This window comes from Mobula birostris, chromosome 26 (assembly GCF_030028105.1).
Source record: "Mobula birostris isolate sMobBir1 chromosome 26, sMobBir1.hap1, whole genome shotgun sequence".
Taxonomy (NCBI): domain Eukaryota; kingdom Metazoa; phylum Chordata; class Chondrichthyes; order Myliobatiformes; family Myliobatidae; genus Mobula; species Mobula birostris.
Genome location: NC_092395.1, coordinates 27,933,755 through 27,949,512, shown reverse-complemented (window position 1 = coordinate 27,949,512; position 15,758 = coordinate 27,933,755). Strand labels below are relative to the sequence as shown.

At 45.1% G+C, this 15,758-nt stretch overlaps 1 protein-coding gene across 5 annotated transcripts in view; it reads right to left on the bottom strand.

The window, feature by feature from the left end:
• Window positions 1-11,983, bottom strand: part of LOC140188203 (3',5'-cyclic-AMP phosphodiesterase 4C-like) — a 273,810-nt gene extending 261,827 nt beyond the window's left edge. Inside the window, exons 1-2 of one of the 5 annotated variants that reach the window (XM_072244242.1) lie at window positions 11,788-11,983; window positions 11,471-11,647 (exon numbers count right to left, since the gene is read on the bottom strand). The gene's annotated coding sequence lies outside the window, so the exon portion shown is untranslated. The remainder of the gene's footprint in view (window positions 1-11,470; window positions 11,648-11,787) is intronic. The other 4 variants (XM_072244244.1, XM_072244241.1, XM_072244243.1 and 1 more) reach the window with 4 other exon arrangements.
• Window positions 11,984-15,758: the final 3,775 nt, after the last annotated feature.

Here is a 15,758-nt window from a genome sequence, read left to right as displayed (position 1 = left end):
AAGCTTTTCATTGCACCTTGGTACATGTGACAATAACAAACCAATTCCAATTCCAACTGCAATTCCAATTCCAAGCCATGACGGAATACCTGTTGATGGTCTTTGGCTCCACAAGCTGCTAATGAAGCTTCCACTACTTTTCAGCAAGTGGAGCAAAGTTGAGGGGCAAGGGCAAGAAGTTGAATCCTTGGCCTCAGTTACATTCCTGAGGACCTTACAAACTGCAGGATCCTCTGTGCGTTTTTCTTTCTACATTTCTGGTACCATCTCACCCAGGTCACCAGAAAGTCCCAGGCCTCCTCCTCTACCTAATACTTCACAGGTCAGGCTGCAAAACATTTTTCAGCATGGCTTCTCCAGCTGCCCAGAGCCAGCATCTGGGATGGGGAGGAAGTTTATCATAAAACACATTGCAAAATAAAAGCTTCGCTGCTGAGTCATGCAGCTCCGACTCTAAGGTATTATAGCCTCTAGATGTTATAACCATCCCCCAATAATCATCCTACACACAGCCAGCTTATACAACTATTCTTCACTAACCTCAGAATAAAGTTATTTCCCTCCACTTTACCACTAGCAAGAGTAAGTTAAACACTCAGTTTTTCATTCTGTCTCTCTGTCGTTTCTTCTGTCACTCATAGAAGTAGGATGCTTCAACCTGCTCCTGCCTGAATGTTTCAACAGGACAAGGAAAAGCAAGATTCAGTCTGCATCAACACAATTTTTAGAACAATGCAGAGGGAGTTCTATTCAGTCCAGTAAAAGTGAGTAAAATTGCACTTCGTCCGTAGTAAACCCATGGCATACATATTTAGCAGTACTTACAAAAATTTGTTACATGCCACAATGCAAGTTGCACAGTACTCTGTGTTGCAAGGACAGTGGAACAATGACTTTTGTTGGCGGAACTGCAAGTTGCTGGGTGAGAAAGAAACCTAATCCAATAATGTGCGTTGAAAAATGGTACACTGTTGCTACGATTTTCAAAGATATACTGTATATTGAACTCTGAAGTAAGGAAACTAATGAAAATTCTGCAGTGCAAGCTGTTTTAACTGGATAATCTTCACAAGATAATATAAAACGTAGAAAATCACCCACAGGAACTAGCCCTCTGGCCCATAATATTGTGTCTAACTAATTATGGTACCCAATCCTTTCTGCCAAATCCATTCTCTGCACGTTCATCTGCTGATCTAGGGCCTCTTAAAAGCCTCTATTTTATCTGCCTTCACCAACACTCTCTGGTAAACAACTTGCCCCACACATTTCCTTTGAACTTCCTTCCCCACCCCCCAACATTGAATACATAACCTCTAGTATTAGCCGTATCAACCCCAGCTCTCTGCTTGCTCTATCCCCCTCAAAATCTTATAAACTTTGTCAGATCTCCCCTTAGTCTCTGTGCTCCAGAGAAAACAACCCAAGTTTGTTCCAATCTCTCCTTATATCACATGCTCTCTCATCCAGGCTGCATCCTGTAAAACCTCTTCTGCACTCTCTCCAATGCCTGCACCTCCTCCCTATAATGGGGCACACAGAATTCAATGAGCAGCCTAACCAAAGTCTTGAAAAGCTGCAACATAACTTTCTGACGCCTGAACTCAATACTCTGACTCATAAAGGCAAGCAAGCTATATACCTTCTGTACTCCCTCGGAACCTGAGAGGTCACTTTCACGATGCTATGGGCTTAGAACCCAAGGTCCTTCTGCATCTATGCTGTTAAGAGAAATCTGTACTTTCCCTTTACATTTTATCTCTCAAAGTGCAACACCTCACACTTGTTCTGATTAAATTCCACCTGCCAGTGTTCCTCCCATATCTCCAACTGATCTACAACCTACTGTGTATTCTGGCGACATACCACACTATGCACAGCACCATTGATCTTTGTGTCATCTGCAAACTTACAACCCACCTGTCCACACTTTCATCCAAGGAGGAGGAGGAGAAGATGGCTGCGCGACACAGTGTGTGCGGCCTCTCCGGTGATGAATATCTGTAACCTGTCAAGTAACATGCCATGCGCAATTCTGATTTGATGGAGGCAGACATGAGAGCACAGAGCAACCTCTGGTGAAACTTCTGTAATGCCTGTTTCGCTGCCACAGCCACTGTGTGATCCGAAATCTCCGGAGCGGAAGGCCCCGAATCCTCGGCTTTGCCTGTTGCTTGGCGGCCGGGACGGGGTCGAAGCGCTCGGCAGAGATGGTGCTCGGTGCTCGGCGTCGGAGGGCTGGTTGGAGGCTCAAAGTTTTTGAACGGACTCAGAGTCGGACTGTGGTCGGGTGCTTCCAAGATGCTGCATTGGCAAGTTTGCGGCGCTTGGAGGTTCATGGCAGGGAGAGTTTCTCCCTTCTACCGCCTGCGTGAGATGATGGGGCTATCGGGCCTTTGAGACTTTACTGTGCCCATGGTCTGCTCTTATCAAATTATGGTATTGCTTTAAACTGTTGTAACTATATGTTATAATTATGTGGTTTTTGTCAGTTTTAGTCTTGGTCTGTCTTGTGTTTCTGTGATATCATACTGGAGGAGCATTGTATCATTTTTTAATGCATGCATTTTTAAATGACAATAAACGAGGACTGAGTGTCCCCATAATCTAAATCTAAAAAAGTCAGTTATGTACACTCAGAGGCTATTATGTACACCTGTACACCTGCTCGATGATACGACTACCTAACTAGTCAATCATGTGGCAGCAACTCAATGTAGAAACTATGCAGACATGGTTAAGAGGTTCGATTTTTGCTCAGACCAAACATCAGAACGAGGAAAATTGTGATCTGAGAGACTTTGACTGTGGGATGATTGTTGGTGACAGACATGGTGCTTTGAGCATCCCAGATGCTACTTATCTCCTGGGATTTTCACTCACAACTGTCTTTAGAGTTTATAGAGAATGATACAAAAAAAAAACAAAGAAAACATCCAGTGAAACACCCTATTGATGAGAGGCCAGAGGAAAATGGCCAGTCTGGGTCAAGTTCATAGGAAGGCGACAGTAACTCAAAGTGCCATGTGTTACAACAGTGGTGTGCAGAAGAGAATCTTGGAACACACATGTCGAACCTCAAAGTGGATAGGTTAAAGCAGAGAATGCCATGACAGACACTCAGTGGCCACTTCATTAGGTACAGGAGGTACCCAATAAAGTGGCCAGTGAGGGTGTATCTCAGTATGGACCAGTACAGAACTTCACTAGCCACAGGCTTCCTCCTAGGATAATACCCATTGACCACTACCCTCTGTCTTCCATAGGCATGCAAATTCCGAATCCAAATGGCCAAGCCACCGTGGATCCTTCTGCACAGGCCTTTGTGAATACTGACACAAAATAATCATTTTGGACCTCACCTACAGCTCTGCCTCCAAACTTACGATCTTTGAGGGGTACTACCTCTACCTAGCTATCCTCCTGCACTTGAGGTATGCGAAAATGCCTTAGGATTCTCTTCAGTTCTACGGAGTCAGAGTACAGCAGGAAAGTAGGGTAAGTTGGAGTTCAGGAAGGTGCCACGGTAGCATAGTGGTTATGACAATGCCATTACACCTCAGGGCATTCCAGTGTTTGCAGTGTAGTTTCAGCGCTGCCTGCAAGGAATTTGTACGTTTTCCCCATGACTGCATGGCTTTCTTCCCCACAGTCCAAAGCTGTACCAGTCAGCAGTGATAAATTGTCTGTGGTTAGCCAAGTGTTAAATAGGTTGCTTGCTGGGTGGGGTGACTTGTCAGGTCAGGAAGGCCTATTCCTCACGGTATCTATTCCACACTGTACCTATTCCAAACTCTATCTATTCCTCACGGTATCTATTCCACACTGTACCTATTCCAAACTCTATCTATTCCTCACGGTATCTATTCCTCACTGTATCTATTCCACACTGTACCTATTCCAAATTCTATCTATTCCTACTGTACCTATTCCAAACTCTATCTATTCCTCGCTGTATCTATACCTCACTGTATTTATTCCACACTGTACCTATTCCAAACTCTATCTATTCCTCACTGTATCTATTCCATACTGTATCTATTCCTCACTGTATCTATTCCTCACTGTACCTATACCTCACTGTATCTATTCCTCACTGTACCTATTCCTCACTGTACCTATTCCACACTGTACCTATTCCTCACTGTATCTATTCCTCACTGTACCTATTCCACACTGTACCTATTCCTCACTGTACCTATTCCACACTGTATCTATTCCTCACTGTATCTATTCCTCACTGTACCTATTCCACACTGTACCTATTCCACACTGTACCTATTCCACACTGTATCTATTCCTCACTGTACCTATTTCTCACCGTACCTATTCCACACTGTATCTATTCCTCACTGTATCTATTCCTCACTGTACCTATTCCACATTGTATCTATTCCTCACTGTAGCTATTCCACATTGTATCTATTCCTCACTGTATCTATTCCACACTGTACCTATTCCACATTGTATCTATTCCTCACTGTATCTATTCCACACTGTACCTATTCCTCACTGTACCTATTCCACACCGTACCTATTCCAAACTGTACCTATTCCACACTGTACCTATTCCACACTGTACCTATTCCACACTGTATCTATTCCTCACTGTACCTATTCCACAGTGTACCTATTCCTCACTGTACCTATTCCACACCGTACCTATTCCACATTGTATCTATTCCTCACTGTATCTATTCCACACTGTACCTATTCCTCACTGTACCTATTCCACACTGTACCTATTCCTCACTGTATCTATTCCACAGTGTACCTATTCCTCACTGTACCTATTCCTCACTGTATCTATTCCTCACTGTATCTATTCCTCACTGTACCTATTCCACACTGTATCTATTCCTCACTGTATCTATTCCTCACTGTACCTATTCCACACTGTATCTATTCCTCACTGTATCTATTCCACACTGTACCTATTCCTCACTGTACCTATTCCACACTGTACCTATTCCTCACTGTATCTATTCCTCACTGTACCTATTCCACACTGTACCTATTCCTCACTGTACCTATTCCAAACTGTATCTATTCGACACTGTACCTATTCCACACTGTACCTATTCCACACTGTATCTATTCCTCACTGTACCTATTCCACAGTGTACCTATTGCTCACTGTACCTATTCCACACCGTACCTATTCCACATTGTATCTATTCCTCACTGTATCTATTCCTCACTGTACCTATTCCTCACTGTACCTATTCCTCACTGTACCTATTCCACATTGTATCTATTCCTCACTGTATCTATTCCACACTGTACCTATTCCACACTGTATCTATTCCACACTGTACCTATTCCAAACTCTATCTATTCCTCACTGTACCTATTCCACAGTGTATCTCTAAAAAAAATAAAATTCTCATGGCCCCTTCTTGCTCTTCTAATTCCTTTCTTGAGTTCTTCTTTGGCTTTGTATGTTCCTCTAGCCCCCATTCAATTTTACCCTCCAACTGTGCCTTTTATTTTCTTAGTGGAACATACCAGTCCTGTACTCTGTGCTATTGTTTTTTTTTAAGTAACTCCTACGCATTAGATGTGGACTTGCCCAAGCTGAGCTTTCCCAATAACTCTCCCTCGCTCCTCCCCATACACTGGTAATTTACCCTCACCCAGTTTAGTACTTTCCCCACAAGATCTATTCTTTTCCTCATTTATAGCTATCATCAAACGAGAAAATATGGGCTGAAGTTTTTTTTTGAAGCAATTCATCATAATTTGTTAAATTGGAGCCCAATGTACCACATCTGTTCTCCATTCTCCCCTGGACAGTCATTGCTTGTAACTAACAGAATACCACACAGCGCAGCGCTGTCCCATCTTGTATTTATTTTTCAATAATCCATCATCTTGCTCTCTATACTGAGAGGGATTTAACCCTTCAAAAGAACACCACTTATTCGAACTATTCCTTGCAGGAATGCTTCCTGTGACTCTTGATGGAAGAAAGTTCTGGAAAACTATCAGAGGATGCTACTATTGGGCAAATATAAAGAAAATGGAGGTCATTCACTCATAAGAGTCTAAAGTTTCATTCAAGCTGTTTATCGACTATAGCTTCACCTTCAGTACTGTAATTCCAAGGAAACTCTTCACCAAACACCAGATCCTGGGAGTTAACACTTACCTCTGCAACTGGATCCTTAACTTCCTAACCAACACTCCATAATCAGTAAAGATGGGCAGGAACACCTCCTCCATGATTATTCTAAAGACTGGTGTTGTACAAGGTTGCATCCTCAGCCCTCTGCTCTGCTTCCTGTACACTCATGACTGCATGGCCAGATTCTGCTCCAACTCCTTCACTGTTTTGCAAATAAAACCACCGCCGTGGGCCCTATCTCAAATAATGATGAGCTTCAGTACAGGAAGGAGATAGCAAGCTCAGAGGCATGGTGCCATGACAACAGCCATTCCCTCAATGTCAGCGAAACAGTAGGGTTGCTCATTGACTTCAGGAAGGGGGCAGGGCGTATGCTCCTAGGAGTGAGTATCACCTGTGGCCTGTCCTGGTCCAATCGTGTAGATACCATGGCCAAGAAAGTTCACCAATACTTTTGTTTTGTCAGGAGGCTAAAGAAATTTAGCATGTCCCCATCAACCATTACCACCTTTTATCAATGCATCATAGAGGTAGCCTATCCAAGTACATAACGACTCGGTATGGCCGCTGCCGAGCACATAACAAAAAACTGAAGGGAGATGAAGACACAGTTCAGCATATCATGGAAACCAGCCTTGCTTCTATTGACTCTGTCTACACCTCTCGCTACTCCAGTAAAGCAGCCAGCATAATCAAAGACCTCACCCAACCTGACACTCTCTCTTCTCCACGTCCATTGGGCAGAAGATACAAAACGTGAAAGCAGACACCACCAAGTTCAAGGATAGCTTCGACCCAGCTATTATAAGACTATTGAATGGTTTCCTAATATGATAAGATGAACTCTTAACCTCACAATCTACTTCATTATGATCTGATACTTTACACATCTCCCCACCTTGGTTATATCACGCTTGCCGAACAAAAATATCTAACCAGCTCAGTTTTAAGATTTCCAATTAACACCCAAGTCCAGTAGCTCTTTTGAGTGAGTGGATTCCAGAAACGTATCAGCTTCTGTGTGAGGCTCTGGGCTTAAGTTTGTGCTTACTTTTCCCAAACCCCCAGAAATCAATCAATTATCTCTCTCTCTCTCCCTCCCTCCTTCCCTCCCCTCAAGCAATATTTTAAGTCGTTAATTACATAATTAGATAAATACTTAATCTCCTATAATCTTACATTGCGCTACCTAAATATACAATGCAAGAACATAAAACACGGGCAAAGGAGTTAGCTGTCCTAAGCACTCACCTGAACTAAGACTAAGAAGGAGAGTTTAATGACTCTGGGCCTGTGCTCAATGGAGTTTAGAAGAATGAGGGGGGATCTCATTGAAACCTATAGTTTATTAAAAGTCCTAGACAGAGTGAGCGTGTGGAGGATGTTTCTAATAGTGGGAGAGTCTAGGATCAGAGGGCACGGCCTCAAAGTAGAATGACATCTCTTTACAACAAAGATGAATATGAATTTCTTCAGCCAGATGATGGAGAATGGACGTGGAGGTGAAGTCATTGGGTATATTTAAAGCAGAGGTTGATAGGTCCTGGAGTAGTCACGGTGTCAAAGATGACAGGGAGAAGGCAGGAAAATCGTTTGAGAAGGGAAATAAATGGTCAAATGGTGGAGCAGACTCCATGGGCTGAGTGGTTTAGTTCTGTTCCTATGTCTTATGGTCTTACAGTCATCTGGTCCTTTGAGTCTACCGAGCTTTTCATCAAACCATATCTGATGTTCTACTTCAACTCCATTTTCATGCCCTATGCACATTGCCCTTGATTACATTAATATCTAAAAACCTATCAATCTCAGCTTTGAATTCACTTAACCACTGAGCCTCCATATATGATCCTGAATTCAAGGATTCATCAGCCTGTAGGTGAAAATGTCTGCTGATTTGAATTCTGAATAACCTACTGTGTGTTCTTGGATGGTGGCCTTTGGTTCTGGACTCCTCAGCCAAGGGAAACATTGTCACTGCAACCAGCCTATTAACCCCTGTAAGAGTTGTGTACTGAGATCTTCAATTATTCTTTTAAAAATTGGAGAATACTATCCCAGGCAAGAGAAAATCTGCAGATGCTGGAAATCCAAAGCAACACACACAAAGTGCTGGAGGAACTCAGCAAGCTGGGCAACTTCTATGGAAAAGGGTACAGTCAATGTTTTGGGCCGAGACCCTTGGGCAGGACTGGGGAAGAATGATGAGGAGTAGATTTAAAAGGTGGGGGAAAGAGAGAGAAAAACACAAGGTGAAAGGTGAAACCAGGAGAGGGACGGGTGAAGTAAAGAGTTGGGAGTTGATTGGTGAAAGAGCTACAGGGCTGTGAAGGGGGAATCTAATTGGAGAGGGTAGAAGGCCATGGAAGAAAGAAAAAGGGACGAGGAGCACCGGTGGTAGGCGATGGGCGGGCCGGGAGATAAGGGTGAGCAAGGGAAAGGGGGATGGGGAATGGTGAAGCATTACCGGAAGTTCAAGATATCGATGTTCATGCCATCAGGTTGGAGGCTCCCCAGACGGAATATCAGGTGTTGTTCCTCCAACCTGATTGTGGCCTCATCATGACTGTAGGGGAGGCCATGGATGGACATATTGGAATGGGAATGGAAAGTGGAATTGAAATGGGTGGCCACTGGGAGATCCTGCTTCCTTGGGCGGACGGAGCGTAGGTGCTCAGTGAAGCAGTCTCCCAATCTACATCAGGTCTCACTGATATACAAGAGGCTACATCGAGAGCACTGGACACAGTTTATGACCCCAACAGATTCGCAGGTGAAGTGTCACCTCACCTGGAAGGACTGTTTAGGGCCCTGAATAGTAGGGAGGGAGGAGGTATAGGGGCAGGCGTAGCCCATGTTCCGCTTGCAAGGATAAGTGCCTGGAGGGAGATCAGAGGGGAGGGACGAATGGACAAGGGAGTCGTGTAGGGTGCGGTCCCTGCGGAAAGCAGGAAGCCGGGGGGGAGAGGGGGAGGGAATGATGGGCTTGATGATGCCATCCCAGTCTAATCAGTTTTTGTCAGGTAGCAAAGCCACCATTGCTGCGACCAGAGCAGTGAATCTTCATGCCCTCTTTCTGTGCAAATTACATTCTTTCCTATGTAAAGATTTAAAATTTTATACAGTAGCCTAGATGTTGTATCATTAAAGGCCCTATGCAATTCATTAAGTGTTCTTTACTTTCAGATCGTTCTGTCCGCCAGAGAAAGCAGGATCTCCCAGTGGCCATCCATTTTAATTCCACGCCCCATTCCCATTCTGACATGCCTATCCACGGCCTCCTCTACTGTAAAGATGAAGCCACACTCAGGTTGGAGGAACAACACCTTATATTCCATCTGGGTGGCCTCCAGCCTGACGGCATGAACATTGACTTCTCTAACTTCCATTAATGCCCCTCCTCCCCTTCGTATCCCACCCTTTGTTTATTTATTTATTTATTTCCCTCTCCCTCCTCCCTCCCCCCTTTTCTCTCTGTCCCTCTCACAATAACTCCTTGCCTGCTCTCTATCTTCCTCTGGGCTCCTCTCCCCCTTTCTTTCTCCCTAGGCCTCCCGCCCCATGATCCTCTCCCTTCTCCAGCCTTGTATCCCTTTTGCCAATCAACTTTCCAGCTCTTGGCTCCATCCCTCCCCCTCCTGTCTTCTCCTATCATTTCGGATCTCCCCCTCCCCCTCCCACCTTCAAATCTCTTACTATTTCTTCTTTCAGTTAGTCCTGACGAAGGGTCTCGGCCCGAAACGTCAACTGTGCTTCTTCCTATGGATGCTGTCTGGCCTGCTGCATTCCACCAGCATTTTCTGTGTGTTGCTTAGATTTCCAGCATCTGCAGATTTCCTCATGTTTGTGCTCCTTGCTTTCTGTTTATATTCAGGGCCAAAATTCCTTAGGTCAGTAGCTTAGGCTGAGAACAGGGATGCCCAGAGGAGTTGCCTTAGCTGATTGTTCCCCAACCAGTGGCATTGAGCTCAGATACTTTTCTTATCTCTTATACATCTCTTGTCACTGGCTCACTCTGTTCAACACCACACAAAAACCAGCATTGCAAAAGCACCTTAACTTATCAAACCATCTCAAGGCATCTCACAGGCGCAATATCAAAGGCAATTTCATGAGGCACATCCATGACATGAGTTTACACTGGGTAAAAGAGCGAAATTTAAAGTACTGAAGAAGGGAAGTTTAGTGAGGGAGCACAGAGCGAAGACATTTGGGGCACTGTCTTGAATGGCAGAAAGATGGAAATTGGAGGATGGTAACAAATGAAATAGGGTTGAGGTCGTAGAGGTCTCAGGAGATCTGAGAGGACTGTGAATCTGTCAAGGGTTTCAGAGATAGAGGGGAAGCTGAGGGCATGGGGTGATGCTCCTGGGGAGGGGAAGAGGGAATGTTTGTGGAATATGGATATTTTGCTAATGCCCTGATCTTTTCAACTGTCATTATCTGCTGTGTAGACGATCTGCTCTCTCCATTACACAGCTAGAAAATGCTTGGGGATTGCCTCCAACAGGATCGAGTTTCAGAGACCCAGTGCAGAAGCTGGGACTCACAGCTTTCACCTCCCTTCCCTGTGTCCAGCCGCCTCCCTGGCAGTGAAACACAACCCTGCCCATCATCCCTTTAAATGGGTGTATCTGGCCAGTGATGGGGGCGGGGAGGCCAATTCCAATTCTAGCAGTTATACAGGGCTAACATAGCACAATAAAAGTGGGAGCATCTCTCCCCATGACTCCTCCATCAAAAGGTAACAGTACAGAGAGTTCTTCCTGGGTTTGTTTCTTAAGCAGCTGACAGACAGGTAGACAAAGACTTTCAAAATTGAACAGAAGTCAGGATCAGGTTCAATCTGAAAAGACTAACAATCTAACACCGAATCTACTCCACAGGCTATTGGACCCATCAGCCTGGTCCTGATAACCCCTATCCTTCTCACCCTTCCTTATGTCATCCAGCTTGCCCCCAACCTCTCCTTGCTTGTCACCCACCCCTTCCCCTAGGTAAGAGTTCACTGTGCGCTCAGGGCCAAGAAGTTTCTCCAGTGTTTCTGACTTCACGCTCAGGGGAAAGTAATTACCTCAGAATTTCTGACTAGATTAACCTATGGTTGGTTGACAGTCGACAACTCCAGGTCGACGTCCACCCCGTCAAATGTGTCCTTTAAAAATCGGCCAGCCTGCTTCAGCGCACTCCCCGCAGCAACCCTTGCTCCTTCGCCGTGTAACGGGGGCTCGAACGGCACATTATCCCGTGGCTGGGTGAACTTCGGGCCGTTAGTTGGAGGCAGCCCCAGCGTCTGGTGACTCAAATTTTAAAATTTAACAATTAACTTTGATGGTGTTTTCTTACCGGTCTAATCTACTGTTGCGGGGTAAATTGCCTTTTATGCCTGCCTTCGCTCTCCTGCTCACCGGGACGGGGACTAGAGCTGAATTCACTTCGAAGAGGATGACTGCTTCCTGCCTCCGCTCGGCGCTGTCACCCGCTGACGTTCAGGGCTAACAGCTTTCTCCCGGCTACCAGATCCTAATGTGTGTGCACAACATATCGGAGTCTGTAAATATTCCTCAAACCCTGATGCTTATCGACAAATTAAACATTCAGGGCAGCACCGGATTAACTATTTCGGCGCACAAAGTAGCACTGATTTAAGAATAGTAGATTACCGGCAGGCAGGTCGAAGTTTTACAGATCCAGGTAGCAGTTGTCAACTAGAAAGTACCTTTAAAAACACAAGTTCCAAGGTGATCCACGCGAGTGCTGCGAGGCGCAATTTCACTCCCAACCACGTCAGGAAATGCGAGCTGAACTTAATGAAAGTTCCGTCGGCGGCAGGGTTTAGGGAACCAGTCTGAGGAAAGAGAGGCGGAAGGGAGTGTCAGAGCCCGGTCTCAGGCACAGCCTCCGATGTGGATCGGAGGTGGGCAAGAAGCCAAGACCAGGGAGGCGCGGAGGTCTCGGAGGTTTGTGGATCTAGAGAGGCGAGGGGATGTTTGTGTGTGTTGGGGGGGGGGGGGAGTGTGTGATTGCACCTCCTTTAAGTCCCCTGTCACCCAGGATTCCTTCAACCCCCGACCCCCGAAAGATGAGAGATTTCCCCTCCCGCACACATTCCCGTTCACTTCACCATTTCGGCGGCAGCTGAGAACACACGTGGTAGAGGAAGGCGTTGCCACACAGGTCTGAAAAAAAAGTTTGCTAACGAACCTTTCTTCACCTCCAGATATGCATACTGTAAATAAGTGGGGAAAACGTGAGCAGAAGTAGTGAAGTAGTGTTCATGGATTCCTAGACCGTTCAGAAATCCAATCGTAAAACGTTAAGTGTGTGTCTTCAGGCTCCTGTACCACCTCCCTGATGAAAAGAGGTTGGAGGGGGTCTTTAATGATGGATGCCGCCTTTCTGAGTCGTCGCCTTTTGAACATGTCCCAAAAGATGGCGGGGAGGCTGGTGCCCATGGAGCTGGCTGGCTTTATAGCCATCTCCAGCATTCCGTGTTCTGGCCTCTCCACATTAGACGGTGATGAAACCAGTTGGAATGCTCCCCACGGTACATCTGTAGAAATGTGGTGGTCTTCGGTGACACGCCAAATCTCCTCAAACTCCTTTTGAAATATATCTGTCAGCATGCCCTCTTTGTAATTGCATCAATATTTCGGGCCCAGGATAGATCTTCAGAAATGTTGACACCCATGAACTTGAAACTGCTCGCCCTTTCTACTGCTGACTCCTCCATGAAGACTGTGACCCTTGACTTCCCCTTCCTTCAGTCCATAATCAATTCCTTGTTCTTACTGATGTTGGAGCAAGGTTGTTGTTGCAACTCCACTTAACCAGCTGATCTATCTCACCCCTGTATGCCTCCTGTTCACTGGTTTATTTTGTCCCCTGGTTACCAGCTTCACTATACTTACATGATCAAAATCCTTCATTCTCGAGTGGGAGTGAGAGCTGTGTGGAGGATGCCAACATCATTTGGATATGTTGAAAGATGCATGACACATGCAGTACAGTGTTTTCCAATTTGGTGGCAAAACCAAGAAGGCTGATTATCTGATTGGTGCTATATTAGGAAAGGGGGAGGTGCAGCAAGACTTGAGTGGCCTGCATCAGTCCACGAAAGTAAGCATGCACATGCACCAGATAGTTAGGAAGGGAAAATATATATTGGCCTTCCTGGTGAACCAGAATCAGGTTTAATATCACTGGCACATGCTGTGAAATTTGTTAACTTTACAGCAGCAGTACAATGAAATACATTATAAATAAATATAGAGAAAAACTGAACTGCAGTAAATATATATATATATATATATATATATATATATATATAAAGTTAAAATTAGTAGTGCAAAAAAGCAGAAATAAAGAAGTATTAAGGTTGTGTTCATGGGTTCAATGTCCATTTAGAAATCGGATGGCAGAGGGGAAGAAGCTGTTCCTGGATCACTGAGTGTGTGCCTTCAGGCTTCTGTACCTCCTACCCAATGGTAACCATGAGAAGAGGGCATGCCCTGGGTGATGGGGGTGCTAAATGATAAACGCCAGCTTCCTAAGGCACCACTCCTTGAAGATGTCTTGGCTAGTACCCATAATGGAGCAGAGTAATTTTACAAGTTTCTGCAAATTACGCAGAAACTTATGCAGTAGTCACCTCCCCACCCCCCGCAAGACCAGACAGTGATGCAGCCAGTCAGAATGCTCTGCATGATACATTTGTAGAGGTTTCAGTTGACAAACCAAACCTAAAGAGGAATTGAGTACAGGGGCAGGTATTTCTTACTACATGTGTACTTTAAGTATTGTGTGCAGTAGTGATGTCCTTAACTGACAGGAAGCAGATACTGAATGAATGATTGGCCATGATCATATTGAGTAGTGGAGCAGGCTTGAATGGCCATAAAAAGCTGAGAACGAGTAGGCCACCTGGTTTCTTCAATTCTGTCCTGCCTACATCTGATCTGTAAAGACATTATGGAGTGATATAAAGACATAGAGCAATACAGCAAGGATACAGGTCCTTTGGCCCAATCAGTCAATCACAACCATGGTGCCCATCCAGCTAGTCCAGTTTCCTGTGTTTTGTGTATTTCCCTCTGTGTCCCACCCTTTGATGTATCTATCTAAGAGCCTCTTAAATGATGTCACTGGACCTGCCTCAACCACTTCCTCTGGCAGTTCATTCCATATACTCACCATCCTCTATAAGAAAAAGTTGCCACTCAGGTCCCTTATAAAACTTTCCTCTCTCATCTTAAACCTATGACCCCCGGTTTTGGCCTCCCACACCTGGGGAGAAGGTTGTTACTTATCTATGCCTTTCATAACTTTAAACATTTTGAGAAGGTCAGCCCTCATTGTTCTGCACTGCAATACATAGCCTGGCCAACCTCTCCCTATAACACCTGGCCACATCATCGTAAATCTTCTCTGCACTCTTTCCAGTTTAACTGAGCTTTTCCTATAACAGGGAGTCCAAGTGCAGCCTCACCAGTTACTTATACAACTGCAACGTTATGTCATCTCTTCTCTGCATGTTGGCAAATTCCTGGATCATTTAAAAATCTTTAGTTACTCTTATGATTTAGACTCCACAATTCTCCAGGTTCTCCATCCTCTGGAAGAAGTTCATATGCATCTTAGTTTTACATACTACTTCCTAATCTTGCAAGGAGGAGAAGATGGCGGTGCGACGGCAGCACGCGCAGCCTCTCCGGTGAATGATATCTGTAATCTGTCAAGTAGGGTACCGTGCACAATTCTGATTTGATGGAGACGGACGTGAGAGTATGGAGGAACATCTGGAAAACTTCTGAAATGCCCGCTTCGCTGCCGCTGCTACTGTGTGGTAACCGGAATCTCCAGAGCAGAAGGCCCCGAATCCTCGGCTTTGCTTGTTTCAGCGGCTGTGCTAAATCGAAGGCGCTCGGCAGAGGATGGCGCTCGGGAGGCTGTATTGGAGGGGCTGGTCAGAAGCTCGAAATTTTCGGACGGACGGACTCAGTGTCGGCTGTGGTCGGCTGCTTCCAAGGCATCGGCAAGTTGACGGTGCCTGGAGGTTTATGGCAGGGAGTTTCTCCCTTTTGCAGCCTGCTGTTGGGGACTCAGGAGTCGATCGACTTGGGACTTTGAGACTTTTTTTACTGTGCCCATGGTTTGTTCTTCATCAAATTATGGTATTGCTTTGCACTGCTGTAACTATATGTTATAATTATGTGGTTCTGTCAGTGTTAGTCTTTGGTTTGTCCTGTTTTCTGTGATACCGCTCCGGAGAAACATTGCATCATTTCTTAATGCATGTATGCATTTCTAAATGACAATAAAAGAGGACTGAGAGTTCTCATAATCTAATCTAATCTAACTATATCCCTTGTTTGAGATTCTCCCATAAGTGGAACCATCACACCGCCTACCCTGTCACACTCATTACACGTGACTAGATATTGTATGTTTTATTGAGATCATCCCTCATTCTTTCTATGTTTCCTAACGTGTGTGAATCTAGAGCCAGAAGGCACAGCCTCAGAATCGAAGGACATTACTTTAGAACAGAGATGAGGAAGAACTTCTTTAGCCAGAATCTGTGGAATTCATTGCCACAGATGGCTGTGGAGGTCATACCATTGGGAGATTGATA